The 14775-nt window shown below is 36.9% G+C and overlaps 2 long non-coding RNA genes across 5 annotated transcripts; both read left to right on the top strand.

The window, feature by feature from the left end:
* The first annotated feature begins 20 nt into the window (after window positions 1-20).
* On the top strand, window positions 21-3418 carry LOC114562697 (uncharacterized). 3 transcript variants are annotated; one of them, XR_003693526.1, is made up of 3 exons: window positions 21-124; window positions 2046-2243; window positions 3091-3418. It is a non-coding gene; the product is annotated as an uncharacterized LOC114562697 (long non-coding RNA). The 3 variants fall into 3 exon arrangements; XR_003693527.1 differs by having other exon boundaries at window positions 2943-3418; XR_003693525.1 differs by having other exon boundaries at window positions 2938-3418.
* Window positions 3419-5019: 1601 nt separating this feature from the next.
* Window positions 5020-14324, top strand: LOC114562696 (uncharacterized). Of its 2 annotated transcripts, none has more exons than XR_003693524.1 (4): window positions 5020-5283; window positions 6399-6504; window positions 9228-9308; window positions 12813-14324. It is a non-coding gene; the product is annotated as an uncharacterized LOC114562696 (long non-coding RNA). The 2 variants fall into 2 exon arrangements; XR_003693523.1 differs by lacking the exon at window positions 12813-14324 and adding an exon at window positions 11157-11252.
* The last annotated feature ends 451 nt before the right edge of the window (window positions 14325-14775 follow it).

Genomic DNA, 14775 nt, shown 5'->3' with positions numbered 1-14775 from the left:
TCCACATACTATGTGGTCTGCGCATGTGCAGACACATGCCGCCACTTTGTTCTGAAGGCTGGATTGAACGTTATCCCCTTGTTAGTAGCTCCTTGAATGCTGTATCCATAGTTCTGCATTTTCGGTAAGTAAGCAATTTATAATCATTGGTGTGTTATAATTTTATTTGAACAGGTTTCTGTTAACACTAGCCAATGCTATCAGTTTGTGTTTTGATAAATTAACATTTGCTAACGTTAGAGCAACTAGCTTAGCTAGCTAGTTGTGTAGCTAGTAAGTTAACTTGAGTGTAACAGATGTATCTTAACATTTTAAGCTAACTTTATAGCTCTCAAATTAAATGCATGGTGATTTCAGTGTTTGTCTTGTTAGACTTATTTGTTAGTTTGTGGACATTGAATAAACAGGTTTACTAATGTTAATTGACAGTTTAATTGTAGCTAGCTTCACATTCCCTGCTGTCTGGGCTTGTAGACTAGCTAGACTACTTTATTCCTAACTTGCTGTAAGCATGTTTTCTAATATTGTCAGTGTGTTAACATAAAGACAAAATACACCTGTGAAATCATGTTGGTAAAAGTTGCTTAATGTGCCCAAACAGCAATCATTTATGCTTAGCGATATATACATAATGGCAGCCCTATGCCTGAAATACCGTTAGCCTAATTCAAAACACAACACGGAGTGGCACACAGCAACAGCCATTTCAGGCTAAGAGGAGATTTTATAAAACCGAAAATAATCAACACATTGTACCTCATGAGGAAACAATAAATAAAAGTCGTGGGTTTGTGTAAGCAGACCTTGATATTGTGTGTTTTTAATATTAACATTTAATTTATACTCCGGTCCTTCCCTTTACCGTTTCTTTGACGGTTTCTATTTTTTTTGACACCCGTATTCCGCGAAGACCCGCCCCTACTCTGCCTCTGATTGGCTCCGACTTTGACATCTAAACCTAACCAACCAAAACAATGAAGGCAACGAACACTAGCCAATCAGAGGCAGGTCTTCGCGGAATACTGGTAAGGGGAGAAAAAAAAGAAGCTCCTCTTCACTGCGTGGTAGCAGCTAGTCTTGGACTGTTTCTGACTCGCTTAAAACGTAAAGGTGAGGTTGAAAGTATATCCTTCAAAGTAGAGACATGCAAATGCTTCATAACTAACTACATACAGTTATACAGTATTTTTTTTTTTTTTGGGAGGGGTAAATGGTAAAGGGGTAAATGCTACTTAAATGGTGGTGGTGGTGTCACCTTTTTCAGACCTTTTGAGTTTGCAGGTATGGAGCTAACTAGCAACAGATTTGCAGATGACACAAGAGGTCTAGCAGAGCACGACCACAGCCCATAGTCCAGTTAAGGTTCTGAAGTGTTAGGCAGAAGACAACAGGGATAAGAATGTTGGTTTAGCTAGCAGGTTAATTTTGTTTAACTTTGTTTCTGCTCTAAACACTAACACTTATTAAGTTGTGTAATGGCAAAATTACATTTAAGCACAATTCCTTATATTTTTGTTTTTATTTCTACTTTACTGCTCTCACAAATGCTGAAAGAGTTTATCTCATTTTCCACATGTAGATTTTCATTCTAACTTTGTGAGACATGCAGTCTGGAACATTATGTGAGCCTGAACCGATAAAAGTACAAGGTCACCCTAAAACTATCTCTAGTTTTCCCATGCCAGTTAAGATGTAACTGGGGGGTGAAAGTCGTACAGGGAGGAGGAGGTGAGATGGCTCCAAGATGTCTCTTGTATTCATCTGATTGTCTTCATTTGTATCAGATTGCCTGTCAAAATTGTAGCGTCATAATAATCCAAGTGTGTGTGTGTTGTCACTCTGAAGATGCATAGAAGCCTAGTGTTCTTGTGCACTCATTTGAGAAACTGACTCCACACTGGGCTGCGGCCTTTTGTGAAATCATGTTGATCCTATTTGCAAATATGTTTTTTAATAAAATACAAAAACCCAACTTGGTTTTAGTCTCAGTCTGTCTTATGTGTTTCAATTTATTAAACTCTCAAACTCTTTCCCCTGCTGCAAAGGAAAATTCCATAACAACATGGCGACGAGGATGGGATATCATGTGCAGGGGTCAGATAAAAGAGACTCCGTGGTTTACTGAGGACTCGCGATCCGAGATCCAACGATCTTCGCCTCTACCTCGCCCAAAAAGCATTCAGAGAGAGAGGATCAGAAACCACCACTGATCTATTAAGACGGAAGCAATTCCACGCAGCAGGGTAAGATCACACTCTCATTTAAATTGAATTAAGAGTAATTTGAATTGGCTGAAGTAAAACTTCCAGAAACAAATAGGCTACTGACTTTGGATACTTAGATAGGATAAACATTTGGGTTGTTTGTATAGGTATAGAGTGTTTTTGGTGGTATTTTAACAGGTTGGGAAAAATACCTAATTGTGAGAACTCCAGTGGTATTTTTACACCATAAAACTGATCTACGCACGGGTGTGACTTGCTTTATAGATTTTCGGGGGACAAATTAATTAGGTTTTGAAGTAAATCTAATAAACAAGTTTTTTCGGGTTTGGTTTTTCCGAGATAAAATAGAAACCGGGCCTTACAGTGACGATTGTAAGTAGGATAGAAGTACTTCTTCCCAGTAGGATGGGTAACGGGTCGGGGAGATCCGGGTCACACGTCCCTACGGGAACCGTGGTGGATGCCATGGTGCAAAAATACAGCTCAAAAAGCCTGGAGTGTCTGCCGTATTGGTCCAAAACTTACGGGTTTCCTGAAAATGGGTCTTTTAGCACGTACAAACTCAGTGTTTAAACAAGAATTAGAGGAACGAGAGAAAAAACTAATGAAGAAAAACAAAATTAAGAGGATTTAAAGCTACGGAGTACAGGAAAAACTAAAGGTATAATTCAGGGAAAGATTGCAAAAACACATACACCAATAACCTCCTCAGTACAGAAAGACGAGTTGGAGAAACGGAGGGACGAAGAGGACACAGACTCAACTATCGGACAGGACCGACATCAGTCACCACTGCAGCGGGTGGAAAGACCAACGAGTACGTGAGAAAACCATGTTTGAAGCGTTTGTCTGTATGTTACAACAGGCTGGTGGGCAACATATGGAGCGCGGACCCGAAAAAGGCCGCTCCCACGAAGGACGTGGTCGAGCCAGAAGGTGCCGAGGCGGGTACCGTGGGCAAAATAATGAGCCCTACAACCGAGACCAGTGTTTGTACTGCAAGGACTTTGGACATTGGGTATGTAATTGCCCGAAGAAAAAGCTAAAAACACCTCTGACAAAGAACAACGCTAGTCCCTCTGTTTGACGGAGTCCAAAAGCTGATAAGGAAAGTACTGCTAAAAAACACACACACACTTGCTTCATGCAATGAAGAAATGCTTGGCACTGATGCACTGTTTTTTGTTTTTGCTATTTAGGGACAATTGATAGGTTAGAAAGTTCTGAAAAAGAATCTAATCAGTTAAACCATTATAGTATGTTATCTTCTGAAACCTACAAGAAAATGCCTACTGCTGAGGGTAAAGTTAAAAGGGTTCCACTCACATAACTTGATTATTAGAGCTAAAGATTTGACACTGAAGTGCAGTGGTCATTCTATTTGGTCAATTGGGAATACAGGTTAAACAGTAAAAGAACAATTTTCTGTTCCTTTCTCATATACATGGGAAACTTTTTTTTTGGTGTCTGATTTATGTCCACTTATTTTGCTCAGTTAGTGATTTAATGTGCACTTTTAACATTGGCTTAACCTCAACACCTGATGGATTGAGAATTTCTCGTAATGATGCATCTAACAAAACCACATTTGTTAATCACAGTGTGGCTAAAATGAGCTCACTGAGGCGGCGTCTGTAATCAGCCCTGCCTCTGACTGCATGAAACCTGACAACCTGCATTACACAGCTCATGTTACTACAGGGCCTGATTAAGAAATGCTCAAAATGGTTCTTTAGAGATATGACAGTTTGACAACCTCACATCTGATTTGGACTGATACTGACTGTGTTGTAGCTTGACTGACAACCAATATAGTTTTTTAAAGAGCCCAGCTTGTGTTTTTTCTACATCTCTCAAGGCTGCATCTGCTTTTTCCTTCCTCGAGAGTTTTTTGGTACAGTGCTGTTTTCATGTAAAATGAACAGAATAGCAGCTTTTTCAGTTTAGTGTTAATGATTAGGATTTTTTTTACTTGAGCCTGTCACGTAAAAATGTCTGTACACGTTCCTGAGGTCACTGTAAGACTTTTTGCTGCCGAAGCTAATGAAGCGTTTGTGAATATGAAACTGGCTTCCCCGACGCTGGGACTGCCAGATCCCTAAAAACAGTTTATGCAGACCGTTGATAAGCACAAGAGCTGCGTGGCTCTGTGTTGCTGCAACACCACGGCAACAAAACTCCGTCCGGTTGCAAATTTCTCTGCTAAACTTGATTCTGCCACTCGAAGTATTAAATACGCCCTGTTCCACATTCTGTATCACACATTTTGTGGGAACAGAATAAAACTCTCTGTGGCCAGGTACCTTTAGATATTACTACTCTGTTAGATTGCAAAATGTCACTAACAGATGCACTATTCTTAACCCTGATTTTCTTCTCCACACACCAGTTGACAGAGAGAAACAATGGTGTTGCAGAGCTAAAGGTGGTCTGAATACCATGACCGACCTCTCTGACACACCTGTCACTAACCCCGATTTCATTTTTTTAAGGTTAACAGTTCTTCTTCCAGAGACTCTAACTGTGTGGGCATCTCTGTTGTAGGTGTTTCTGATGCTATCTGATTTGGACCTCTGCCATCTCATCTCTCAGTACAAGCAGTAGAGCTCATTCTTCCTAACAGAAAGCTATCCAGCTTTTTCTTTCCTAAATTTTGCAAAGTTGACACATGGGTTAATACCAGGTGTAAAAAGTATGATTAGGATAATGGAAATACAATTGAGGGAAAAACAGTTGTTTCACAATGGTGAAGCAACATTGGTTCACAAATGATTTCTTTTTGGATCAAGACTACTGTCAGCTAGTGTAGGAGCCAAAGCCCTACTTACTGAAATAATTCCAAAATGGTGAATTCCTACCAATATCTGAAGTATAGTGGTTTGCATTCAAAATGCAAAATGTTTACATTTGACAAAAGCTCTGCTTATTGTACTGAGGTATAGAATGTGCAAGCGACTTGACCTGTCACCCTTTTGAGATTTTGTTTACAGCACCTCCACACATTGGACTTGGGTAAAGAGGACACCCACCAGACACACCACAGTGTGAGGACCAACTGGTAACGTATTATGTCTCAGTGCAAAAGGCACAAATTCTTGATGATATGCTAACAACCACAATGAGAGCAGCAGAGCCACTCAGTAAGGTGATTGTTTAACCCTCACTGTAGACTAAGCTTACGGAGCAGCAAGGCCATAGCAACACACACACACACTCAGAGATAAGAGAAAAACAGGAGTTGTGCATGTAGAGTTCAGCAATGATTTTGATATAGTTTGTCATGAATTATAAGAATGTGATATGTTTCCCATATCGGGTAACAAATTGGATAAATAGAGGTCAATCGGAAGTACTTAGGTTTGTTCTATAGGCCTAAAAATTTTAATTCATAATGATTTTTAGAACTATCAGACAACGGTTAGTATAACTTTGGGTTGCAAACTAAAGATAAAAAGAAAATAAACAATATATTTTTGTTTAATTCGTCTGAATACAGGTTGATATGAGATTTCAGCCTAAAAACAGTTAATTTAATATTGTACTCTAGTGAGTTTTTTTTCTTCAGTAAATCTGCACTAAAGACTATGTTTGTATTTTGATTTGCTATATCACAAATAGGTTAAAACTAAGTTAATTGATGTTGAAAACACTTTGGTGAATGGTTTTCTTTTAAAAGAAATGATTTATTGAATTTTGTGTTGCTTTTATTCAGGTTTTGCCATTAACACAGGACAGTGTTAATGGCTAAACCACTGAACGGATTTATATGTGCTGCGTTGTTTTGAGTCATGAGCTTGTCATGCCTCAAATAGAAGGATACAGTAGCAATAATAAATTGGGTGTTTAATGAATGGGGTGTTCACATAATTTTTTTAAATTTGAAAACTATTCTAAAGAATTTAGTTTTGATTGACTTTCACTATTTACTTTAAAGGTTGTGTTAAAGTAATCTAAAAGAGAACAATTACAGAAGCAGTGTTTCCTTTTTAGCACAATTTGTATGGATTTTATAGAGTTAAACCAGCATGAGGGAAAGAAATGCGGTTTTATAATTATTGATATTTTTCCAGGTGATAATATTGATAAAAGAACAAATAATGCTTTTTGGAGTTCTGTTTTGTGCCACACGGCGCCTCATTTGTGTCAGTCACGTCCATCTCACTCCCCCTCCAGCTGCAGGACCAGTAAAAACTGTCTGGAGGTACGGACCAGCAGACGGACTGAGAAGGAGGGGGGGGTGAGAGACCATTCTGCTCTGACACATCTGACGCATTGTGAAGTTAAGTAGCACACAGACTCACATTCTGAAAATACAAGCATTATTAGGAGAAGATAATTAGAAGTACTTATTTTTACTTTTAAGATAAGTATTCAGTTGATGTGTCAGGAAATGTTTAAAGTACGTTTCATTGTTCGAATCTGAATTGGATTGATGAAAATTTGATAGAAATAACTTTGGCTTTAGGTAAAGTCTGACATAAAACATCTGTAAACTATTTTTTGTGGGAGTGCTGAAATGGGGTTTGAAACCATGATGATTAAATGTATCAACAACTTGGAGATATGATTAAGACTAAATATCTAAATGAAAATGTTTAATGTTGTGACTGCTTAATGATGTACATTATGAATAATGTACTGAGACAATGGTATACACATATTCATTTAATATTTACTCTCATATTTATGTTTACACGAAAAGTAAAATAAGTTAAAGATAACTCTTATAAACAGTAAAAGATAATACTTTTATACCATAAAGATAATAATATATAATATACTAGTATACTTTATAAATAGAAGGGATAACAATTCAGTCAGGAAAAGCTTAGAGGAAACAAGAGCTTTTGAGAGAAGTGCACTGGATGCCAGTCTATGAGAGACTGGCTCAGGTTACAGCAGGCGTGTCCAGCGAGGAGGAGTCTGACACAAGGCCTTCTGTCTCTGAGCTTTCAGCACACCGACATAAAAACTTGAATTGACTCAAATGCCTAAAAGTTTAGAAAAAACAAGAAGTTGCCTTTCAGGCCAGTTCCTGCTGGTACCAGAGAGCTAAAAGTACTTTTGAGTTAGGATAATAGGTCTCCTATTGATGGATTGTATAGGAGTTCAAATTAACAGTTACTTTCAATCGGAAGTCAATTATATTTGATCTACTTCTTGCTTTCATCTGAGGGAATTTAGCCCACACTGGGGAAATTCATATAGGTGATAAACAAACAGTTGGTTTTTGATTTCAAAGACAAATTATGTCATTTTTAGGAATAACTAATTTGGATTTCAAAGACAAAAAAGTTAGTATCAGAATTTTGTCAAATGCTTACAGATGCTATATGTAATCTGACATATTTGGGTTAAAAAGAATTAGGATTTTTGTACACAAACGTGTATGAAATATGTTTTATTGTCATCAAACTGCCCGACCAATATACAGGCCTACAAGTCCAACTGAAATGATTAGTTGCTAAATCAATTAATTGATAGACAGAAAAACTGCTTTGATCGTTTCCAGTTTCAAAAAATGTGAGGACTTTTTGATATTGCTGTTTTTTTTTGTACCTTAAGTACATATTTTTAATGGAATATTGGTGGTAACAGAAAATGTTTACTATAACTATCTGTATGAACCTTGTTTAATTGACTAACTCCATTTAAGCAATATTTTTGAATCAATGATGACATAGATCAAACTTTGAAAAGCAGTGTGTTTAAATGCTCCTTCTTACAGAGGCTCAAAACAGCCAAGAAGGGGACTACACACACACTGACACACACACACACACACACACACACTGCCACACACGAAACAATGGTAAAGATTGTTTCCAACGATTTGTCAAGTGCTAGCAACCTCTGACAATAGACATGGACGACGCTATCTGCAAAAAATATATGTAATCATTAAAGTAATTTGTGTATTGTGATTAGGTTGTAATCAAAAGGGTGGAATGTAATGGCAAAATTACATTTAAGCACAATTCCTTATATTTTTGTTTAATTTCTACTTTACTGCTCTCACAAATGCTGAAAGAGTTTATCTCATTTTCCACATGTAGATTTTCATTCTAACTTTGTGAGACATGCAGTCTGGAACATTATGTGAGCCTGAACCGATAAAAGTACAAGGTCACCCTAAAACTCTCTAGTTTTCCCATGCCAGTTAAGATGTAACTGGGGGGTGAAAGTCGTACAGGGAGGAGGAGGTGAGATGGCTCCAAGATGTCTCTTGTATTCATCTGATTGTCTTCATTTGTATCAGATTGCCTGTCAAAATTGTAGCGTCATAATAATCCAAGTGCGTGTGTGTTGTCACTCTGAAGATGCATATAAGCCTAGTGTTCTTGTGCACTCATTTGAGAAACTGACTCCACGCTGGGCTGCGGCCTTTTGTGAAATCATGTTGATCCTATTTGCAAATATGTTTTTTTAATAAAATACAAAAACCCAACTTGGTTTTAGTCTCAGTCTGTATTATGTGTTTCAATTTATTAAACTTTCAAACTCTTTCCCCTGCTGCAAAGGAAAATTCCATAACAGTTGCTTACACTAATAATTTTAGTATAGAAGTGGAACATGAAAAATACTGGAACCAAACCTGTTTTCTACTTAATTCACACAATTTCCATAAACTTCATTCTCCCCCTGTCTGTACATGACATGTCCTGTCTGTCTGTTTGTAGCATCTACTAAATGATGTCATTTCTGAAATGCTCCAAAGTACTTTACAATAGCTCATCAGAGAAATAACACAATTGCAAGAAAATAATCCAGGAATAAATACATTTATAAATAAAATGAAAATGAATTACATGTCTGTCTGTCCACTTTATCTGCCATTTTTGCATGTTTTTTATAGTAATAATGTACTATTAAAATGTGGACTTGGACACAAATTAGTTTGTAGTGATCTGACTTGAGTCATGGGCAAGTTTTTAATTATTTTTCTTCAACCAACTTACGATTTATCTTTTTAATTCCTGTTCATTTTTATTTCTATTGCAGGTCTTTCTCATATCTGATATATCTGATCTTGGTGTGATGTGGAACAGAACCTAACTCTTTGGGGAGCTCATATTGTTTTTGGTAAGTGCATTTAACAAACAAACAAACTCTCAACAGCTATACTGATTACAGCAGTACAGTTGAGAATAAATGTTCTGTGTGGTATTAGTTTTTTCTTTATTGGGGGTGGGGTGGGGGAGGGTAATAAAAAAGGAGTAATTCATAGAGAAGTGCTATTGTTGAAAAAAGTACCAGTACACACTTAATCTTTACTTACACTTAATGTGAGATTCATTGTCCCAAACTATGAGTTACATTAAACACATGCATTTAGTTTTCTTTACAGAGCATGGTTCTATGTAATCAAAGTTGATGCAGATCATCCTGGTGTGACTATAAAACATCACTAATGTTTGATTTTTGTCCTCTTTTCTCTCTTTGTGGTTTGTCCAGTTTATGTGGCAGTGTAAAGACTGGTGCGGAAGTGTCTAGGCGATCAGAAATTCTTAAACATTACAGACTACAACATAGTCATTTTGGGCGTGGCCATCATATTAAGTGTATATACCCTGATTGTCCATGTGTTTTTAAGACTTGGAATTCACTTTTGACACATTTGTCAAGGAATCACAACAATACCTTTAAAGCAATCTGACACATTTACTGCATTTTCATGTCATTTATGTGGCTGTTGTGAACTTGGAACAGAACATGATTATTTTGTGCACATAAGCCATCATCTGAAAAACAATGAGACAGTCACTTGTATGTTTAAAGGCTGTGAATACAAATCCAATGTATACAGCACCTTGAAGTCGCACAAAAGTCGGAAGCACGGCTTACATTCGTTGGTAGATTTTAAGGATGGTGTAGTCCAAAGAACTGTAGAACCTCATGTTTCAAACAGTGAAGAATTCTGTGATGAAAGTCAGTCTGACATTGTTTAGATAAGTCAAAGGATCAGCCAGAGATAATAGAAAAAAAAATTGCTGCAGTGTTATTAAAGCTGGAAAATATTTTTCATGTGCCAAGTGCTGCAATTGATGAATTGCTGGAAGAATTTCAATATTTGTTGAGCACAGCATCTTTGTGTAGTACAAGAAATGTGATACATGACACACTTGAAACTAGCCCCACATCTGGCGATCTTGCAAGAGGTAAACATGTGTATACATTGTAGTAGAAAATATATACACTGTGGAGCAACTTCATGAAATGTATCGGTTTGGAGCCTTAGAATACTTCATGAGCAGCCTTTATTATTTGTAAGGGGCAAGGTTCCTAATTCCCGGCTCAAGAATAAAGGTGACCAGGCTGCTCTCTGTCTCGGGCTTTCCACGTAGGCACTTGTCTGATTTTGTTTGTCTTAATTCTGGTTCAACCATATAAAGCACTTTGTAACTGTTTTGAAAAGTGCTGTATAAATAAAATAATTAAATAGAGATACATTTCTAAGGACTGATGATACCTTAATGAGGCAATAGTGGCATACAGGTTAGAGAAGCAGGTTTGTGACTGCAAATGTGCCAATTCATTATCCAGGTACGGAAAGTGAAAGTACCACCTGCCTTGAGCAAGACACTTAATCCTCAGTAGCCTGCAGATCCGACTGGTTGTAAAAGCAGCTTCTAGGTGTTAACTGTGAAGAAGAGAGCATTGCTCTCAGTGAAACTTCCCTGAATAAGTAGAAGTTACAATAGTGCTATTACCCTACACAATCAGACCTGACATTTTATCAAAATTAAGTCACAATTCTCTAAAATTCATTAGCAAAATGGGGCAGTCCATTTACATTTTGTATAATAAAGTAATTGTGTATATATTTTTTGAGGTTACCACATGTTGGAAATATTCTACAATTTCAAGATTTTTTTTTAAAATAATTGATGTATTTAGGAATATTTTAATAATTGTTATCCTTTTAAACAGGCGACGAGTGATGTCAATCTTAAAAGGGCAGCAGTCCTAAAGGCACTTTGCATCTACCTTGGCGAGGATGTTGGACATCTCATTCAGGAGTATAAGGCAAGTCATTGTAATTGCATTTGTCAGTCACATGTACTGTCTTGTATTATAGAAAATGTTTTAAGATCCTAATGTCACTAACCCACTAGTTATTAGAAGAAAATGGCTTTCACAATGTGATTTAAAGGGACACTCACCAAAAACGAAAACAAACCTGATGCATAACAAAATAAGTGAGTTGACACCACAACAATGGCAACTGTAGTCCTGTCAAAGTCTACACGCTTTCGTGTTTTGGGGTCTAGAGCTATGATAGTGTGGAAGCCTGCTGTTTATTTAAATCAACTACTGCAAAACTTGAAAAATGCTCTAGCCACTAAAATGTGTCACTACAGAGGATCATAAGGATCATACTGGTGTTTTTTATGTTTTAAGCCATTGATGACAAAGGCATTAACATTACCTCTGACTATTTGCCCAAGTATCAATTTTAGAAAATTAATTTTTACCTTTTATAAGTAGCCATAAGGTTGAGAATATTTGTATAAAAATTAACAACTTGCCGCACAGTGTTGCAAGCAGGTACCATTTTCTAAACACCCTGGTGTGTTCAAGAATTTTTATTATTGTTCAATTAAAAGACCAAAACCAACCATGTGTTAGGCCGGTTACACACTGCGTGTCAGCCGTGTAGCGTGTCGGTTTTATATTTCAGCTCCCATGTTAACAAGTTAGAGCTTACACACTGCCGGCCTGAGACGCGTGCTGCTAGAAATAGAACCAACGCCTATTTTTCCCGCGAGATGCGAGCGTGTTGGAAGCGTTTCCAGGCAAAATAGAATAGGAAAATATGTTTATGTCATTTAGACACGAATTCATATTAATAAATGACATCTTGATGTTTGAAAGTCTAGGTTTTGACATCAATGTAGATATAAATGTAATTCAAAATTTCAGAGAAAATATTTTCAAATGTTGCAATGGTCATACAGAACGAAATATTCTGTAACATATTTTGCAGTCAATACTGCCGACGTTGTCTTGCTTTAATCAAATCAGTAAGCTGTATATAAAGGGTAGTAGGATAGGCTACGATAACAACGTGAGTGACGGTCCAACATCGGATAGGCTGTATAGGCTCTTTACAGCTACACAGACAGCCCACTTACCCATTTTTCAGAGTTTGAATCTGTCGGCGCTATGTCCCGAGATCAGCCCTCCCTGTATCTAGCAGCAGGAGCAGCGCCGCGTCAGACACGCTTCTGGTGTGTAGGACACAGAAAAATCCACGCAGCTGAGACACAACAGAAACGCCACCCTCGCGAGACGCGTGCAGTGTGTAACCGGCCTTAGTCCATCTCTCAAGCCGTTCTGATTCCTGGGTCTCAGCTCCAAGCCCATTGGTTCCTATTGAATATTAAATATTTTCCACAATACAATAAAAACTAAAATCTGTGATTTGGTCATTCTCATGGACCTTTATTTAACTGACAAAAGTACAAAAAGTTTTACTGAACAGCATAAATGTATTTTGTAAATATAAAGAAATCTAAAATTTTGTCTTTAAAATCTATCACATAAATGTTTTCTTTTTTTCCCCTATTTTCATCAAATATACAGGACATTGAAGGAGATGACATCCAGAGAGACCTGCAGAAATCCACCATGGGCATATATGTCATCAACAAGGAGGGTGGAGAAATTGGAGCTCATGATGACATTGGCATTTATGTGATGCTGGGAGTCATGTATGTACTGAACATGGCTTACCCCAAAGAGCTGAAATACTCCTATGAATTCATTCAGAAAGTGCTCTTGCAAATGGATGGTGAAAGGCTTTCCCCCAAAGTCCTTGGACTAAAGAACAAAATCATTGCTGGACTGTAGGATTTCTTCAGCCGCTCTTGTGAACCCTGCTAAGGCGTTACGGTGTTTCGAACTGAAAAACAGTGAATGGTGGACTGTAATATTCACACAGCCACTGGTGTGAACATTTAAAACTGTACAATGGATTTTGTGGAATATTCACCTGAAATAAAAATTGCAATCCTGGAAATAAGAGCACAAAATTCATCCATCCACTACCGCCATATGAATATTAGAAGTTAAGCGCCTTGAGAGGAACAGTTGGTGGTGGCTGTGCCATTAAACCATTGCATAAGAAGAGTACACAACAAGATGTTAAAAGAGCTCTGGTCAAAGTTCAAACGGTGGAGAACCATGTGGAAAACATGGTGAAATTATAACATTTATGTTATTTTCATGTATTAATGTGAGGAAGGTTACAGCCACCTTTGTTTTCATTTGCCAATATTTTTTATTCTTGGAGGAACTTAAGCTTCAGTGGATGTTTACGTCACATGTTTCATGTACATCATGATGTATTCAGTAAGTCTGTTTCCATATTGATACACCAACTTTTGCACCTCAGCTAAGCATAAAATCTATTTTGCGATATTATGGTCTTTTCTTCTATTACGCTATTCTTTGAATCTAAGTGTTTGCTGTTTTTTGTAATCTCAGCATCAGGTCCTCAGTGTGTGATGTGTTCCAGCTGTGGATGGTTCTGGTACTATAGTATTTTTTGTTATGTATAGTACTGGTGTATTTTGTCATTTGTAGATTTTGTGCTCTTGCAAATGGGTGGAAAAGGGTTTCCTCAAAGTCCTTTTGACTAAAGAACAAAATCAGTGCTGGACTGTAGGCTTTCTTCAGCTGCTATTGTGAACCCTTTTAAGCTGCATTGGTATTGTGTGTTTAGGGGGTGATAAAGCACATTTCATATAATGTGAAATGCAGCTCTAGAATATGTTAAGTAAAGAACAAAGTGAGTGGTGAAATAGGTGCTTGTTTTGTGGAAAATTGGGTATTATATTGACTCAATGTACGTGTTTGCAGTTTATTGTAATCTCAAATTGGGTCTTCCAGCTATTGTGGTACATTTGTTGTTTTTTGTTATGAATGGTACATTGTTTTTTTTATGATAATGGTTGATAGTGGTAACAATTTCTTACATTGCTATCTTATAACAAAATGTACTGAGTTACATTACTGGCACTCTTGTTTGGGAGAGAGTAAATCTGTTGGATCTCTTGGTCTTGGATCAAGAAAATAAAGTAAGAGTTGACAATATTTGGTTTGCTTTATTTGTCTGAATATTAATGAAAGTTAAGATAATAGATAAAATAAATTGATTAAACTTAATTTTAGTATGTAGAAATTAAACAACAAATTGATCTGAATGCACATAATTAGTTTTAGTATACTGAACCCCAAAAACATTTGTAATTTCTACTCATAGTTTAGCTAAAATATATAAATATAATTAATCTAAAATTACTACAAGAAAATTAGTAAACTCACCTTTAAAAAATATAAGTACACTCAACCTATAAAATATATCTGGATTTAGATAAATTTATTTTGTCAACCACTTACCATAATAAAATTAAGTAAATTCAACATAACATTTTTTTCAGTGTGGTCACTATGGACAACGCTTTATTTGTCTTACACTTCAACAGTGGACTGAGGATGCTGCAGTGGCCTGGGAATGTCTGGACCTTCTTCACTGAGCTGGATA

The sequence above is a fragment of the Perca flavescens genome, chromosome 10 (genome assembly GCF_004354835.1).
Source record: "Perca flavescens isolate YP-PL-M2 chromosome 10, PFLA_1.0, whole genome shotgun sequence".
Lineage (NCBI taxonomy): Eukaryota > Metazoa > Chordata > Actinopteri > Perciformes > Percidae > Perca > Perca flavescens.
The sequence above is the reverse complement of the archived record's forward strand: the minus strand, read 5'-3'. Positions and strand labels throughout refer to the sequence as shown.